The sequence below is a fragment of the Cyrtonyx montezumae genome, unplaced genomic scaffold (assembly GCF_038088225.1).
Source record: "Cyrtonyx montezumae isolate F1298 unplaced genomic scaffold, pur_monq_1.0 scaffold_24, whole genome shotgun sequence".
NCBI classification, from domain to species: Eukaryota; Metazoa; Chordata; class Aves; order Galliformes; family Odontophoridae; genus Cyrtonyx; species Cyrtonyx montezumae.
The window spans coordinates 9,326,478-9,333,178 of NW_027071981.1; positions in this window are offsets into that span (position 1 = coordinate 9,326,478).

Consider the following 6,701-nt stretch of genomic DNA (forward strand, 5'->3'; position numbering starts at 1 on the left):
TATTAAGTTCAATAAATGGTTCCTGTGCTGTAATGAGAGTAGTTGGAAGCCTTCCCTGCTGAGGAGGCTCTCTGAGACTTCAAATCACTGCCTAAGGCACACTAGGAAACTGATCTTGATTAGAAATCAGTTGTTACTCCCATTAAAGTTGTAGGTCACCAGCATTCCTTGTGAGAAACCAAACACAGATTACACTGTCCTCTCACACAGAGCCTTCATTTGTTTTAAAACTGCTCTACAATTGATCTTACAAGGCTTGCTTCTCAAGGGCAAACAAAAGAAAAATCTTCAAACCATAGCCTTGGAAACAAAAATTCAATTTTCCACAGGTCATTAACATGGTACATTTCAAACCTAGGATTTAAGTGCCTAACAACTTCTCAATTTTTCTCCAGATAAAAAATATCACCTCTCCCTCCAAACCTTGTCTTTTTTTGCAGTTGTTGACCTTCACAGGTACAACATGAGAGACAGATTTAATACAAACATAAAGGGGAGGGGGGGGGGGAAATGGCCTGGAGAGGCAACTGTGCTCGGTCTTTGTGTATGAAGAAGCAATTCTCATTTTGCTGCTCCACAGGAGAACTGGTGAGCAGTTGAAATACTCAGAGCTATGCTGAAAAGCAAATATCTGATTACCGTGTGTGCTGAACTTCCTTAATACTTGATCAAATCATTGTAACTCTTCCACCAGTTCATACCTCTCCGATATTTATATGAAAAACAACTAAGCCATTTAAATAGGCTTTGAAACAACAGCAGCAACAACAACACAGTATGAAAAAAAGAAAATTATTTCAAAAATGGAGGTTTAAATCACCTAAAATACAGCCTCATTCCCAAGAAGCTGAGCCAGCAGCCATAACTGTTAACACCATGTTGAGAGTTGTCGGGGCAGTTTGAAATCCTCTCACCTGACCCTACCTGTGGGTGTACTGTTTTAAATTCTTTCCCAAATTACCTGGAAATCTTATTCCACCTTCTGCCTGCTGTTTGGCCTCAGTCCTGTGTACGAGCAGGATGCAGACACAGCTGTATAGGACAATACATCACCCATACTTCACTCAGCAATGTTACTGAACTAGACCATCAGCAATCAGTGAGTCCCACCATGTGTCTTTTGGCACAGATGGAGACGAGTCTGTGCAAGTCTCTTCCAGCCATTAAGATTTCTAGTGGAAAGCACCCATGCATAGCAGACAGGTTAAAAGCTGTAGATGGAAGCTGTGAACAAGCAGGCTGGGTGGATTTGATCCTCTCTTTTTTGCACACTACCCTTGTTAGTATGTTTGCCATCTGATGTGACTCTTCCCACTAAATCAGTATCCTGTGCTCTCCCCTGATGTTGCTCATCATGTTAGATGCCATGAAGTGGTCTGGTTCCTCAATCTTAACACAAAAATTCAAAGGCAACACAGAAAATTCATCACTTTCAGTAGAAGTAACTGGACAGAAGTAACTGGACCATCAAAAAATTCCCTGAGAGCCTATGAGAGGATTTATCTTGGACAACATTGCCCAGCTCCCCTGATTTCAAGAGCTAATCTCTATCTGGAGCTGCTCTTGTGTGGAATAAGACAAATGTTTGCATGCAAAATAGAGCATTTTAGAGTTAGCAGAACAAATGATGCTGGGGCCATCTCTTACAACCATTCTTGTAAGATAACACAACTTCAACTAGAGAAATACACACTCAAAATGAAAATGTGACTGTATTAGGCACTGTTAATCTTTGCTGGTCTCTTAGTATACATTATGAAAACTGCACCTGCAGGTACAACCTCAAGTCTTTAATTAAGCACAGTAGTGTACTTCAGAAATAAAAACTCAACACTGACTCCTGGTTTTCTTGTGGGTGCTTTAGCAAACAGCAGTATCCTGAAAAGAAGTACTTACGAGTGTTTTCTCACAAAATAAATCAAAGTACTGTTAGGTGGAGAGCTGTGCCCTGAATTTCCAGTGCTTAGATTTTTGGCCCAAAAGGTCATGAACATCTTCCGGCATTGAGATTTTCAAGGCCAACCATGGACCCTGTCCCACAGTCTCCCACTGAAGTTAACAATAAGTCTGCAGGGAAAATGCCTGGATGGCTTTCAGAGCTTCAGCCAATACCTCCCTGAGTAAACACTTTTAAAGACTCTGGCTGAGAATTTAAAGGATATATGCTTTACTCTGAAGATTGTCCAAGCTCTGTAAAAATCAGTGGAAACATGAATTTCCCATTTGCTCAGAATCTGTCCCTTAGCACTTAAGGTTACAAACATCCTCATTCTTAATCGTCCTCACTATCAGAGATCCTGACTGCCCACAACTTCAGCTGAACTTCAGAATAAACTTTTAAATTCCGTAGCATTCTTTGTGGCCAAATATCAGCAAAACCTTCTGTAAAGAGCAAAGATGTGAGGAGAAAGGTAAACAAAATCTTGGTTAGCTGCAACGCCAGTCTGTGTTCCCAAGCATCTGGCAGGCAGAAGCTTTGAAACTGTGACACGCAGAGCAGCTGACCCAGCTCATCTAGTTGCTTTATATCGCACCCATTCTTCTCATGTTTGCTGACATGGACTTTCTGCCTTTGCCTTCAACATTTCCATAGAAAAGTACAGCAGCAGCTGCTGTTCAGCATGGCTAGTGGCATCATGTAACTAATACAGTTTCTTGATCCTAGTGTACAGCTTCCTCTCAGCACCGTGCCCCTGGCAAGTGGTGACAGAGTTCTACTCCTTTCAGCCCCTTGGAACATCCTAACGCTGTGCCACCCACATGGCTACTGGTTAATGAATGCTAGCACCAAAGCTCTATATGTAGCACCTGGCATTTGATGTCCTACCTTTTCAGGTGTGTCCTCACAGCAATGATAACTGTTCCACTGGTAGTGATGAACTCTGCTTATAAACAGCATATACGTTATCCCTACTTCCCAATATGTTTGTGTGTGCATGTGTGTATATATATGCCTTGCCTACGTAACACTGAGAGCTAGTACTCACCTAACAAGCACTGCAGTAGAAGCAGAAGGCGGGGAAAAAAACATCTGAGTAATGCCAGAAAATTTCTGAGAATCCCAATGTAAAATATCTCACATAAGACATAAAATAAAAGGTCAGCCCATTTAATGTTTGACTCATCCCTTCAACAAGAAGGCAGCTTCCTTGTTTAGTACACTGTTCGATTATTCAAAGCACACAGCCCTGCAACACTCCACGCATCACTGGCAAGGCCGTACAGAAGGATGCATTCAACCGTGTCTCCATATATTTAAACATAATTTCTGCTTAGGTAGGGAAATATTCAAAAAGGAAATACCCTTAAAAAATACATACTCTCAGAACAGTTGGGGCCATGACCACCTCTCCGCTTAATCCACCACCAAATCAGAACAATTTATATAAAGAACAGGCTTGCAAGTTTGAATGAAGTATGTGTCCTATGGCAGAGACAGTCAAACCACTGAAGTTTTAAGAGATACCTCCAAGGTTCTGCACAGCAAGGATTGCTAAGTATGGAGGAAGGCTTGGGATTTTTCATTCTGGCACCATTTCAGGTATCATATGGATCAGGTCCCTTAAGTAGACTACAGCATGCTTTCTCCACTTTACAGATGTAAATAGTGAACCATCTTGAAGTAAGGATGCTTCCCATTCACATACATTATCCAAGCTCATATTTCCCATTTCAGGTGGCAGTTTTGGATGCCAGCACTTGGTTCCACGCCAAGCAATGAGGGGATAAAAGCTGTTTGTAGATGACAGGGCAAAGGACAGCATAGGTGTACCAATCCATCTGAGAACAGCAAAAGAAGAAACGTACTGATAAATATTTCAGAAAAAATATGGAAGAGCAGTGAGGACAGGAAAGGAAGGCAGCAGCTTCCACGGCTGTAAAGACAAAGCAATGAGTCGGGAAGGGACAGACCCTGGAGACCAAGGCCACATGACAGTGGAAGGCAGCTGAGAAGTTTGATCACGCTGAAGCAGAGGAAAGCCTCCTTCCCTTACCAAATTGTAGTGTTTTTGGTTTAATTCTGGGCTGCTGCACATCCTTCTCCTCTTGTCCCTTTCACACAAACTCTGCTATTCACTGTTGCACCCATCGTTAACTGAACTTTCGACACTGCTTATGGGTTTCAGACTTGGTGATAAACAAACAGTGACAACAACTGCCCTGGCAGGAAGTGAATTTTACTGAACAACACTGTTCCCACAACCTTCTTTAAACTGTCAAAGTTTTACAGCACTGACCGAGCCACAGCCTCTTTTCAAACATGGAGATTTGCTCATCTCCTCATTCTCAGGTGAGGCAGGGCAATAAGCAAACACACGTCACAGTGATGATTTCATATGAAGAAAGTTTCAGTTACACAGCACCGTATTTTGCCCCCAAACATTAGGTTTCACTTTGAGGACAAACACAACATGACTTGAGTCCAGCCCCATTCACTTCCAGCAGCATCTTCTCTAGCAAATTCTCTCTGTTGGTCAAGAACACCCAGTTCTGTCTGCATGTCACCAGCAGCTGAGACTGAAGAGCAACAGAACTAAAAGTTTAATCTTTCACAGAGAGAAGGTGACAAATTCATTAACAGATGACAACAGCAGACCTGTCCCATCAGCACCAGCACGTCCTGAGCGCTGCAATACAGCAGTTAATGTGCAAGACAATAAAAAGAGTGAGTTTGTGTTTGAACTGCTCAGAGACATTAAACAAACAAACAAAAAAAAAATACAGCCTGTCTTCCAGGAGACTTTTTATAGGAAAAAGCATTGTTTGGGAAAAAATAAATTCATTGCTTTAGTTCCTTTCTGCTTTGAAAAGCTTTAAGTTTATATATATAGGGAATTAAAAAAAAAAGATTGCATTGTGAGGCCAATCTGTCCAATGGAAAACTCTTCATTAAAACAAGTTTGTTTAAGAAAAAAAAAAGGAATAAATCAAGAAAACAGATCCAAATTTTCAGTTTGAACTTGGGAAAAAAAGAAAAAAAAAAGCCTCCAAACTTCCTTTCCTAATTTTACTTTCCGTTGTTTTTGACAAGCTCTATGCTTCTAAGGTATGGAGAGCCCCTGAGGAAGTCAACCTCTCAGAGAGAATCAGCTAAGAAAACAGACCAAAAAAAGCAAATTAAATTGTCCAACATGTGTGAGTCACCTAAAGAAAGCCTATAAAAACTGCAAAGCTGTGTTATAATCTGCCATTGTAAATGCAAATGGGAGGGACTGTCTTCAGAGACTGTGAGGATACATTTTTTGGCCTTTTGGTATGAATACTTACAATAAACACAGCTTCATCATTAATACATATCCTTATCTTGTAGTCATGGAACTACGGTGCTTCTGCCATACCTGCAGCAGTTAGTTAGTTTGTTGTACAACACAAGGCGTATGTTTCTCTCCCACTCGTAGCATTCAGGAAGGCTATCAAGGTGGTCTGGGGAGATTTGCCATCAAAGACTTCCTGGCCTGACCTTTACTCAGCCCTGAGACTATCACAAGGAACCACTGAAGAGCAGCAGGTTCCATATATAGTCATAGAAATACCAGAATGGCCTCTGAGGAGTGCAGTCCTTAAATGGAGAGCTATCTAGAAGATGAAAGCGAGTTTTTCTTACAAAACAAGGAATTCTTGCCAAACTTTGTTGATTTCTGCAGGGTCCTTCTTTTTCAGGAATTTTTACTGGAAATAATCAAAATAATTCTTAGAGCCAAAATCTCAGTCTATTTATAAAAACTAAAGCAACAAGGGAAATGAATCTTAAAAGGGTTTAAAAACATTAATTCCCGATTCAGACCAGCTTTAGGCATTGGCAGAGAAGTAGGGGAGCCTGACTTTCAGAACATGCAATCAATTTGTTATTTCCTTCCAGAAAAACAAAGCTGGTCCCTGGACTCATTGCTTCCACCTCTTGGTCAGGCTGCATGGAAAAGCTGTCCGTGCAAACACACCCAATCACAGAGAATAAGGACAATTTATCTACAGTCGAATACATAGAACACGATCCCCAAATCCTCCGGTGCATTCCCAAGAGAGTCCCTGGCTGCCAACAAAGGAGAAACACGTTCAGTGGAAACAATTTTATTATTCTATCTTTGTTCTCATTCAACTGTAAGATCCAGGCACGCGGGACCACACGCACCTCGCTCTTCCCCTGTGAAAATCAACCACTTTTACTGCACGTTTGCATCTCCTTCTGCAACACATCAAACTTCTCCCGGCCCGAAATAGCGCTGGACACAGACGGCTGGGAAAGGGCAGGCACCCATGACATGACGGGACCTCTTCCAAGACTGCTTCTTGCCACATTTCTTGAACTTGGTGAAGAAAGTCAAACAAAAAAGCTGTTCAGCAGTATTTAAGGAAACGCTCCCTGCTTGCAGTGCGTGGTCCAAAACACTGAGCTGCTGTTAGTGTAGCACCAGATGTGCCGACCTGGACGCAGGCCTGGATATGGATGGGCACTGCAAGCTGATGTATTCACTCCCCATCCCTCCCGTTGCCCTAAGTGCTAGAAGGACACATGAGCACAGATAACAACACCTACGTTAAGGGTGAATAATTGCAGGCGTAGGCTGCTTCTTTGAGACTGTGGCAAGAGGCAGCAACGCCGTGTTGGTTATCTGCCTAAAGCCAGCCTTGCTGGCCACCAACCCAACAGTACATCTGTGAGCTGTGCTCAGCTAACTGTGATCGCATACACCTCGCAGCTG